The sequence below is a fragment of the Callithrix jacchus genome, chromosome 15 (assembly GCF_049354715.1).
Source record: "Callithrix jacchus isolate 240 chromosome 15, calJac240_pri, whole genome shotgun sequence".
Lineage (NCBI taxonomy): Eukaryota > Metazoa > Chordata > Mammalia > Primates > Cebidae > Callithrix > Callithrix jacchus.
The window spans coordinates 25,514,764-25,527,029 of record NC_133516.1 but is presented as its reverse complement, the minus strand read 5'-3'; positions in this window follow the sequence as shown (position 1 = coordinate 25,527,029).

Here is a 12,266-nt window from a genome sequence, read left to right as displayed (position 1 = left end):
TTGCCATTATTTTTTCATTATTTGATTTGAATGTTAAACCATTTATTTCATCTCCCTCATTCACATTAAGTGTAGATACGGATTCGATAAGACACCTATAGCCCATAGTATTTACCCAGTTGAATATTTGAAACCATCGTTCAATGACTAGGCATTTTCTGCTTTTTAGAATGATTTGAGTAGAGAAAGAGTTTCAAAAATAACAGAAGAAGCTATTATATAATAAACTTTTGTTTGTTTTTGGAGACAGGGTCTCACTGTATTGCCTAGGCTGGTCTTGAACTCCTGGGCTCAAGCAATCTTCCTGCCTCAGCCTCCCAGGCAGTTGGGATTACCTGGTGTACATTACAGTGTAAGCCACCATACCCAGCTTTAACTTTTAAGTCGCTAAACTATTAGACTGTCATATTAGTTTTTCTTGTTCTTTTGAAGAAGCAAGTTGTTTGAAGAGATAAACTTAGGGAGTGTGTGTGTGTGTGTGTGTGTGTGTGTGTGTGTGTGTGTTGAAGACAGTTTCAGGCTGTAGTGCACAATTTTGGCTCACTGCAACCTTTGTCTGCCAGGTTCAAGTGATTCTCATGCCTCAGTCTCCCAAGTAGTTGAGATTACAGGCATGTGCCACCACACCCGGCTAATTTCTGTATTTTTAGTTGGGTGGTAGGGATTGCCATGTTGGCCAGGCTGGTATCGAACTCAAGCAATCCTGGCCTCAAGCAATCCGCCTGCCTCGCCTCCCGAAGTGCTCGGATTACAGGTGTGAGCTACCGTGCCCGCAGAAACTTGATTTTTAAAGGTTAGTGTTGAAAAGATTACTTTCCAGAAATTAAGACCACCATAGTTCTACAATTGGGACTGTTGTAGATAATCAGGACGACTTAGCCTTTATTAGGAACAGTCCATACCCAGCCCGAATGTCCTCATAAAAACATTGTTCAGTTTCTCTAGCTGAATGGAATCTTCTCGAAACTCCCCTAGTTTTATATATCTATAGTGACTAGTACTGTTATTTATCATTTTATACTTTGTTTAAAATTATTATTTATTGGTGTCATATCTCCCCTAAACTGGGACAAGATCTCTTATGATTCATCTTTGTGCTCATGACATGTAAGCCCAATAGGCAGGTGCTCACATATTTGCTGAAGTAACAGAACGATGTAGAAAGACAAAAGTTCCTCTGAAGTTACAGACTATAGAAGCAAAAATTATAATAGCAAATATGGATGAGAAATTCTGTGTTCTAGTCCAAGAGAAGCAGGAAGGAAAGGGATGCAAATCTGAGGCTAGGAAGGAGAAAGAATTACTGTGAATGCATTTAGCCATTCCCCTCTGTTCGAAAATACTGGTAAACTCTGATTTTTATATTTGTTTAGAATTAAAATTAGAATTCTGTATCTTTATTTTTTGGAATTCTGTTTTGCCTTAGTTTCTTAATAAAAAGGTAAAATGAACATTAACCACCTGTGATTGCTTACATTTAAAGAAAATTTTTACACATTGGTCAGAAAGAAAAATTAGGGTGCTTTAGTAGCCAAAGGTGGTGATGGAATTTACCTATAAATTCCATGGCTTTAATAATAGAATCCACATTCTCCATGTTTAGAATGGCAAGTGGACAGGGAACCGTAATTCACTAGGGTTTTATTCCTCAATTGCCTCTACTGCCTCCCCACCCCGCTGCTGACATGTGTTCGATAATGCAGTTGTTTGCCAAGAATTATAAGAGACAGACATGCTATTCCTGAACTGGCGAATAAATGGCTCCTGTAATCCAAAAGCTTAAAAGAGAATCGGTTAGTTCATTATGTTGCTAAAAGTGCCCTGATATGTTAAAGTTCATACAAAGCATTTTAATTTTCTTTTTTCTGAGACAGAGTCTGGCTTTGTCACCCAGGCTAGAGTGCAGTGACCCAATCTCGGCTCACTGCAATCTCTACCTTCTGGATTCAAGTGATTCTCATGCCTGAGCCTCCCAAGTAGTTTCTACTACAGGCAACCATGCCCAGCTAATTTTTGTATTTTTAGTAGAGACGGGGTTTCACTATGCTGGCCAGGCTGGTTTTGAACTTCTGACCTCAGGTGATCCACCTGCCTCAGCCTCCCAGAGTGCTGGGATTACAGGTGTGAGCCACCGTGCCCAGTCCAAAGCATTTAAATTTTCTTGGTGGGTTTTGTTTCTTTTTTAAACAGAGTTTCACGTTTCATTCTTTTTCTCCAGGTTGGAGTGCAACAGCAAGATCTCGGCTCACTGCAACCTCCACTTCCCAGGTTCAAGTGCTTCTCCTGTCTCAGCCTCCCGAGTAGCTGGGATTACAGGCGCCTGCCACCATGCCTGGCTAATTTTTTGTATTTTTAGTAGAAACGGTGTTTCACTATGTTGTTTAGGCTAGTCTCGAACTCCTGATCACAGGCGATCCACTCTCCTTGGCCTCCCAAAGTGCTAGGATTACAGGTGTGAGCCACTGCACCCAGCCAATTTCTATTTCTTCTAAGGCAGGAAAACATTTAAGAAAAGATTAAGGAAGTCAAGTCCTGTCTATTCTATGGTATGATGCTTGTATACCGTATTTGATTTCTCCTCCCTTTCCTCTATAAATAAAATGGGGAAAAAATAAAGTAACGGTTTTGAGGTCATAGCTCCCTTGAGAAAGTCTCCCTGAAATAATTTATGAAAATTCATTAGAGACATACTGTAGTGGGAATAGACCAGATATCTTTGTTTATTTTAATGTAGCTCACTTGTTCACTATTCCTAACTGATGTTAAAGGGCGTATTATCAATCTGGGCCCCTTTGTTGGTCATCTTCACCTTTGAAGGAAAGGAGGTTAAGGTTGGAATGAGGGTTATCAATGACATCTCTAATCCTTCAACAGGCCAAAAAGTGATATAGTTCATGATTAAATTGCCCAGAGCAGAGGGCTACTTGCTAAAATACTTTTTTTTTTCTTAATGGAGTCTCACTCTGTCGCCCTGGCTAGAGCACAGTGGTGTGATCTCAGCTTACTGCAACCTCCGCCTCCTGGGTTCAAGCAATTCTCCTGACTCAGCCTCCTGAGTAGCTGGGATTACAGGTGCCTGCCACCACTCACAGTTAATTTTTGTACTTTTAGTAGAGACAGGGTTTCACCATGTTAGTCAGGCTGGTCTTGAACTCCTGATCCACCTGCCTCGGCTTCCCAAAGTGCTGGGATTACAAGCATAAGCCATCGCGCCTGGTCCTAATAGACATGTTGGTAGCTAAGACTCTGCTCTGAGCAGAGACTGGTAGCAAACCCAGTGCAGTCCACCCTTGTAAGCACAGCCTACAAGAACTTCAGTGCCTATGGATTGTGGAGCTGATTGATAGTGACTCTGCAGGCCACTCTGGGGTTTATGTGGCCATAGTTGAGCTTCTGAAATTGTGAAGGATCTCCCTGCCCACCCAGCTACTAGTCATCCACTCGGTAATTTAGAAAGAACGAAAAAAGCAAAAAAGATAATTCATCAAATATTTTCTAATATCCATTATATATCAGGCTTTTACCAGGGACTAGGGATGTAAAGATGAGAAGAAAGAAACAAAGTTGCCAACAAGCTACTGTGAAAGCAAAGGTGGAAATAGACTACCCTGAAACTGGGACAATTGCTTTCACGGAATTACAGATGAGGTCCAGCGTGGCATAGGAGAGGGAATATTTAACTTAACCTGGGGTGATATTTCAGCTGAGCTTAGAATATAGTAGGTGGGAGCTACTAAAGATAAATCCACTGTTTCAGGCAAGTGGGATAGGATGTGCTATGATACAGAGGCACAAATAGGTCCGCTTTGTCTGGAACCATGCTGGACAAGTGGTGGGAAAGGGTATGGGACAAGGAAATTGGGTCTGGATTATAACTACCATACTAAAGAGTTTGAGTTGTGCCTATTTTTTCATGGGGAAGCTATTCAGAGGTTTTCTGCAGGAGCATGACTAACTAGAAAAAGCAGTATCTGAAAAGTGGGAGTCAGGGGATCTAGTCAGAAAATGATGAGGACCTAAACTAAGGTGAGTAAAGATGGAGGAGGGATGTATTTAAGAGATATTCCAGAAGATATGTGGACACCATTTGTAAGTCAAGAGTGAGACACTTTTTGATGCAGACATTTGAGAGAAAAATGGTACTCTTTATTAAGAAAGGGTATTGAAAAAGGAGGAATAGATTGGGGTGTGAGGGGCCGGGCATGGTGGCTCATGCCTATAATCCCAGCACTTTGAGAAGCTGAGGTGGGTGGATCACCTGAGGTCAGGAGTTCGAGACCAGCCTGGCCAACATGATGAAACCTCATCTACTAAAAATACAAAAATTAGCCAGGCATGGTGGCAGGTGCCTGTAATCCCAGTTACTTGTGAGGCTGAGGCAGGAGGATCACATAAGTCCGGGAGGCAGAGGTTGCAGTGAGCTGAGATCGAGCCACTCCAATCCAGCCTGGGCAACAGAGCAAGACTCCATACCAAGAAAAAAAAAAAAGATTGGGGGCTGAGGGTAATGAGTTCAGTTTTGAACATGTTGAAATGGAGGTAGAAGAAATACTGAAAAGGCAGTTGGAACTAGTGAGCTTGGAGTTGAGATCAGCAGCCAACTGAACAAGAGAGCTGCTGGTGTGCCCGTGTCCTCACTGGCTCTACAGGCTCCACAATCCAGCAGGTAGAGTGAGGGGAGGCAGGACTGGAGCACCCTGAAAGGACAACCGAAACAGCCTTATAAATCAGACTCTAGCAACTAAAGGCAGGTGGGGTGTTTGTTTTGTTTTGTTGTTTTAGGATTTTTCTTTTCTTTTTTTTTTTTCCTCACGTACCCCACACCTCTAAATAATAATGCTAGCAGTTCAACTTTTTTTTTTTTGGAGATGGAGTCTTGCTCTGTTGCCCAGGCTGGAGTGCAGTGGTGCAATCTTGGCTCACTGCAACCTCCGCCTCTCAGGTTCCAGTGATTCTCCCGCCTCAGCCTCCTGAGTAGCTGGGATTATGGGGGCCCGCCACCATGCCCAGCTAATTTTTGTATTAGTAGAGACAGGGTTTCACCATATTAGCCAGGCTGGTCTCGAACTCCTGACCTCAGGCGGCTCGCCCCCCTCAACCTCCCAGAGTGCTGGGATTACAGGTGTGAGCCACCTTGCCCAGCTGCAGTTCAAATTTTTTTAAGTGCCTCTTTTTAATTTTTGGAGAAACTCAGCAATGTTCTGTCATTTTGGTCTGAAGGCAAGACCACTGGGCCAGTAGCACAGGACTTAGAGGTTCTAAGTCCTGGCGGGGCTGCTGGCCAGGACACGATTCCTGAGCAGATGTCTTCCTTTCTGGGGCTGTTCCTGAGGTTGACCTACATCAATGATTCTCATAGTGGGATGCCCACTAGAATCACCCGGGGATCTTTTAATTTTTTAAAAAATCAGCTTTATTGAGATAACTGACATCCAATAAGCTATATATATTTACAGTGCACAATTTGATAAGCTTTGATGTATGTACACATCCATCACAATCAAGATAACCTATACCTGGGAAGCTTTTAAAAGATAAGATTTGGCCAGGGGCGGTGGCTCATGCCTATAATCCAGCACTTTGGGAGGCCGAGCCAGGTGGATCACCTGAGGTCAGGAGTTACAGACCAGCTTGGCCAATATGGTAAAACCCCATCTCTACTACAAATACAAAAATTCATAAAAATTAGCTGAACATGGTGGCGAGTGCCTGTAATCCTAGCTACTCCGGAGGCTGAGGGAGGAGAATCGCTTGAACCCAGGAGACAGAGGTTGCAGTGAGCTGAGATCATGCCACTGCACTCCAGCCTGGGTGACAGAACAAGACTCCGTGTCAAAAAAAAAAAAAAAAAAGATAAGATGTCCAGGCAAATTAAATGCCGTGGGCAGTAGAATGGTGTTTTTGTTTGTTTTTAAGTCTCCAGGTACTTCTCCCCTGAACTAGGAGACCACCATTCAGGAGCGACATTTGAGCAGCCTCAAGTGGAGGCAAAAATCTCTGGCTTATAACCAGGAAAACTGTATAAGAACAAAGAGCTCTAGCGTTAGAGCCCAAGCACAAGACGATGGCAGAGTGAGTGAGCACCTGAGGCATGGCTATCTCTTCTGTGGGTCTTTCTATGGCCCTTAGTGAGCTACAGTGAGGCAGTCATTTAAAAAAGATTATAGGCTGGGCGTGGGTGGCTCACGCCTGTGATCCCAGCACTCTGGGAGGCCAAGGTGGGCGGATCTTGAGGTCAGGAGTTCAAGACCAACCTGGCCAACATGGTGAAATCTCGTCTCTACTAATAATACAAAAATTAGCCAGGCGTGGTGGCGAACATCTATAATCCCAGCTACTCGGGAGTCTGAGGCAGGAAAATTGCTTGAACCCAGGAGGCAGAGGTTGCGGTAAGTCGCAATCACACCACTGCACTCCAGCCTAGGTGACAAAGCAAGAATCTGTCTCAAAAAAAAAGAAAGAAAAAGAAGTGAGTGTCCTTATCAGGATTCTTTCTAGGATTAGTGATTTGGTCCTTCCTAAATCAGAGTGGCAGTGAAATTTGGGTGAAATTGAAATCCTAACCTCCAGTACCTCAGAATGTGACCTTATTTGGAAGTAGGGTCATTGCAGATGTAAGTAGTTAAGATAAGGTCATGCCAGAAAAGACTGGACCCCTAATTCAAGATAATTGGTATCTTTATAAAAAGAGAGTTAGACGCAGACATGCACACAGGGAAAATTCCATGTGAAGATAAAGGCAGAGATCAGGGCAGTCCAGCAGAAGCCAAGAAGTGCCAAAGACTGCCAGCAAAACCAACAGAAGCCGGGGAGTGGCACGGAACAGATTCTTCCCCACCAGCCTCAGAGGGAAGCCTCAGAGGGAACCAGCCCTGCTGACGCCTGCCTCTCAGACTTCTAGCCTCCAGGACTGTGGGACAATACCTTTTTTTTGAAGGAGTCTCATTCTGTCGCCCAGGCTGGAGTGCAGTGACATGATCTCGGCTCACTGCAACCCTGCAACCTCCGCCTCCTGGGTTCAAGCAATTCTCCTGTCTCAGCCTGCGGAGTAGCTGGGATTACAGGTGCCTGCCACCATGCCCAGGTAATTTTTGTGATTTTAGTGGAGATGGGGGTTTCATCATGTTGGACAGGCTGATCTTGAACTCCTGACCTCAGGTGATTCACCTGCCTAGACCTCCCAAAGTGCCAGGATTACAGGATTACTTACAAAGTGCCAGCAAGTGATGTTACATTTTTGTTTTTGAAGCCACCCAGTTTGTGGTACTTTGCTGTGGCAACCCTAGGAAACACACCTTTTAATTTTTCTCTCTACCAATTCTATTTCTTTCTGGAGGCAACTTTGATGCTGTGTTTGGTTATTCACTGGAACCATAGGAAAGGGCAGGAACAATTTTAGGGTGTTACAGAGTTGTTGGACGGTCTCTGTCAGATTGCATTCGGAACCCAGTGTTTATAAAGTACTTGGAGTGGTTAGGGGCATGGATTCTAGAGTCATGAATTCAAACCCCTGTTCCACCACTTACTATTCCGTAACTCTGGGTGGGACATTTGATCCCTCCACGCCTCAGTTCCCTTATCTGTAAAATGGGGGGCAGGGGGAATCGTGCTACCTACTTTAAAAGGTGATGCAAGCGATACATGAAATGCACATTGAGTCACTTAGAACAGTGCCAGGAGTGTAGTAAGCATTCACTATAGTTCTCATTATTATTACTGAACTGTTCAGTCACAGGTAAATATCATTAGAAGCCAACCATAAAAGAAAAGCAATTTTAGTTACTGAAAAAAAATTTGGTGAAATATAAAATGTTCCATTCATCTGGTTCTAAAATTAAGAATAGAAAACATTTTAAAATAGGAAATGTTTTAAAATATAGGAAATATTTAAAACTATTCAAAGCAACAGAACTTGATGTAGTTTAAGTGAAATAAGTCTATTTCAGAGATATAGGTCTAGCTCACAGAATTCAGTATCAGGAATGCCTTGGTTTTCATGAGGAAGTTGGACAAACCAATGGAAATCCATCAGGAGCCAGGGAATACCACCTCTTCCTTATTCCTGAGACATTTCTTCAATCTTTCCCCAAACTTTCTCTTCTACGTAGTCCACACTGTGAAAAGTGGCCACCCACACTTCTTCCCTCCATTCAAGAGATTGTCTCAGGAATTGCAGTAGAGACTGCAATTCCTACTTACTAGTCCAATCAGCTATGGCCATGGGATGAGGAGTGGGCTCACACAGTTCCTAGGACGCTACAGGAGTCTCAGCCCTATGACTCCGTGGCTGGAGGATGAGGTGGGGGGCCGTCACAAGAAGAGAGAATGGGTACTGCACGAAGACACTCACAAACACGCTTCCTCCCACCCCAAAGTTGGCCATACGAAGGACAGAACATTTGAAGACTCCAGAAGAAAAAAGACAAAGGAGCCTGAAAGAAGTGAAGAGGAAAAAAGGATATATAGAGAGAGAGCAAGGCGACCCCCTAAAGTACTACAGATTCACAGCAAGACAGCCATCTAGAGGGAGCGTGCAGTGTCTCAGTGTAAGACTCGGGTTGGTGCCTTGCCCAGCCTCTGCCCTGAGCGGCAATAGACGGTACCTGGGCTGTCAGCGGCTGTGTCTGAGCAGGATCTGCTTTGCTAAATCAAGGGCAAGAATAGAAAGCTCGGGTCTTTTGGATCTTGAAGAAAGAAACTATACTTCTTACCTTGTCCTTCTGTTCTCTGTTTTAAGGGAGAGACTAAAGAATGGTGAGGTTTGAAACTCAGAGGAAAGTCAGTTTGGTGATCTCCTTTTTGTTTGGTTGATACTAAATCATTCACACCCAGCAGCTCACTGGCTGCTTATTTTGAGCGTGAAAAACCAGGGTAATTGCATTATTAATCAGTTTCTCCTTCTCTTGTGGGAATTATGTTCAAATCTTTCACTGGATTCCTTACCCACAGACCCAAGGGCTTAATTTTAGTTGCTTTTGGAATACTAAAATGAACTGAGGGTCCTAGCCTGGAGGGGAGCTTAGTGATGAGGTGAAATGAAGAAGTATTTTAGTGAAAGGATGGCAAAGGAATTCAAACCCTCTGCCGTGACAACCAAGTGCAATGTTCTGCTTCTCACAGAGTGACACTTAGAGCTATGGGTTTTGAGATAGAAAAGAATATCTTTTTTTTTTTTTTGAGATGGAGTTTCGCTCTTGTTGCCCAGGCTGGAGTGCAATGGAGCGATCTCAGCTCGCCGCAACCTCTGCCTCCCAGTTCAAGTGATTCTCCTGTCTCAGCCTCCCGAGTAGCTGGGATTACAAGCATGCACCGCCATGCCCAGCTAATTTTTGTATTATTAGTAGACACGGGGTTTCTCCATGTTGGCCAGGCTGGTCTCAAACTCCCAACCTCAGGTGATCTGCCTACCTAGGCCTTCCAAAGTGCTGAGATTATAGGCGTGAGCCACCACGCCTGGACGAAAAGGATCTCTTGTAGGCAGATGGAACCCAGAGGGGCTGAAGAGGACCTACTGCACCTGCAGGCCTCCTCTCCCTGCATGAAACTGTCCCTGATATCATGACCAGTTGTAATGATATCATACCCAAGTCCCTGGCTTAGGAAATCCCATGAGGAATTGACTCTTCCCTGGCCAGGCGTGGTGGCTCATGCCTGTGATCCCAGTAGTTTGAGAGGCTGAGGAAGACAGATCACCTGAGGTCAGAAGTCCCAGACCAGCCTGGCCAACCAACATGGCAAAACCCTGTCTCTACTAAAGATACAAAAAAAATCAGCTTGGTGTGGTGGCATGTGCCTGTTATCCCAGCTACTGGGGAGGCTGAGGCAGGAGAATCTCTTGAACCTGGGAGGTGGAGGTTGCAATGAGCCATCCTATGTGTTTGAGGTGAGGGCATTCTATATTTTTATTTGCCAAATGTAGCAACCCTAAAACTCAGTGAGATCAGAGACCCCTTGCCTGGCCCTGATTTCACATCTAGCCCATCTAACCCTTGTCTTTTCTGTGTCGCATCCCGGCCTGGACTCCTGGTCCTCTGGTCCTCACTCTGCCTCTTCTCATTTGCTGCTGCAGATGACTCAGCATGAGACTGTGTCTGGGGCTGCTGTAGAGAAAGCTCTCACCATCCCTTCTTGCGTTACTTTCTCTGGGAGCTCCTCCCTGGCACCACACTCACACGTTGGCACCATAGGCTGAGCCTGAATGTAGAAACTGGCAGAACTTCAACTCAAAGGAAATGGCCCAAGAGGAGAAAATGTTGAAACAGCAAAAGTCTGTAGTCTAATTTCTGAGCACTCACAGTTATACATATGTAAAGTTAGACACTTTGCAGGCTGGAAGAAGCTTTTTAGTTATTTGATTCTTTTCTCGGTTAGGGTTCCAGATTCCTTCTTCTCTTTTCCCTTTTTCAGATACTAACTAAGGACCTGCCACGAGCACCGCACTGACAGGCAGGCATAGACAAGCAAAACTCTGCCCTCAAGGATCTAGGCCCACTGAGGAAGCCAAGACCTTTCTAAATAGTTGTAACACATAGACAATGAGAACAGCTGAAGGAAGTACAGGAGGAATGCCACGTGAGGGCATTTGTGTGTGAGAAAGGGTTGCAGTCCAAGGAACTGTGTGGAGGAGGTGTCATCTGAGCAGAACCTTAACAGATAAATCGGATTGAAGCATGTATCAATTTGCCAAATAAAATTGTTAACACACAATTATATTGATTGATTGATCTTTCTTAGATGAAGTCTCACTGTGTCACGTAGGCTGGAACGCGATCTCGGACTGCAACCTCTACCTCCCAGGTTCAAGTGATTCTCCTGCCTCAGCCTTCCGCGTAGCTGGGATTACAGGTGCATGCCACCATGCCAGGCTAATTTTTGTGTTTTCAGTAGAGACGGGGTTTCACCATCCTGGCCAGGCTGGTCTTGAACTCCTGACCTCAGGTGATCCGCCCACCTCGGCCTCCCAAAGTGCTGGGATTATAGGCATCAGCTACTGAGCCTCGCTTCACAAATTTATTAATAGCAATTATCCATGTTGCTCGCTAAAACTTTATTACTTTTAAGGATGTGTAGAATTTGTAGCAATTTACTTTTTTGTAAATTGCTGGGCACGGTGGCTCACAAATGTAGTCCCAGAACTTTAGGAGGCTGAGACAGGCAGATCACAAGGTCAAGAGATCAAGACCATCCTGGCCAACATGGTGAAACCCTGTCTCTACTAAAAATACAAAAAAAGTTAGCTGGGTGTGGTGGCTCATGCCCATAGTCTCAACTACTTAGGAGGCTGAGATGGAAGAATCGCTTGAACCCAGGAGGTGGAGGTTGCACTGAGCTGAGATCGTGCCACTGCACTCCAGCCTAGTGACAGAGCAAGACTCCGTCTCAAAAACAAAATAAAACAAAAAGAAAAAACACAAGAAGTGGAGAACAAAGCCATCCACAATGACAAGCAGTTTACAGTTTGCTGTGTCCTTCTACTTCCTGCGTATGTACAGACACAACATCCAATGGATCATTCTGCCCAATTTTAAATCTCTTTTGCCGCCTTCTTGGGATTCTGTGACTAATGGCTTGGTTCCCACAGGTATCTCCCTTTGCAAACCTATGCTTGAAGTTTTCTCTGTCATGCTAAGTCAGTGACTATTCTGTTTCAATTTTGACATCTTTGAAATATTCAAAAGAGTAAAGAGAATAACAACAAACACCCATTTGCCCAATGTTCCGCTTTAGTTTCTGTTCATGACCGTTGGTCTTAACATGCTGTCATATTTGCTTCAGGTATTTTTTCTCAGAAACAAAATATTACAGATACAGTTGAACACTTTTATTTGATTGAACCCCCATGCCTGTGATTTGACTCCTTTCCCTCACTCTCCAGAACTTGACACTTGTCCTTGCTGTTTGTTTTTGTGCTTTTCTGTAGTGTGACAGATCCCCAGCTAAGTTACTAAAGAGTGTCTGTCTGCCGCCTGAACCCCAAAGGCCAGGCCATGAGCCAAGGCCACAGTGCCCAGCAGAGGAGCAGGTGTCCCTCGGAACCAAACATCCCAGAGGGTATCTAAGAAACCAGCAAGAGAAACAGTCCATCACACACACACAGTAGGCAAAGAGCCAGGAAATTAGCTTAAAAGCAGCTTAAGAGCAGGAGGCAGTACAGGTCTCTAAAGCTGTCCTGCTGCTGCCCGGGAGGCCTTGCATGTAGGTCCAAATAAACTTGTCCCCTCGCCAAGCTGGACTTGTCTCAGCCATTCTTTGGTCTCTCACTTCCT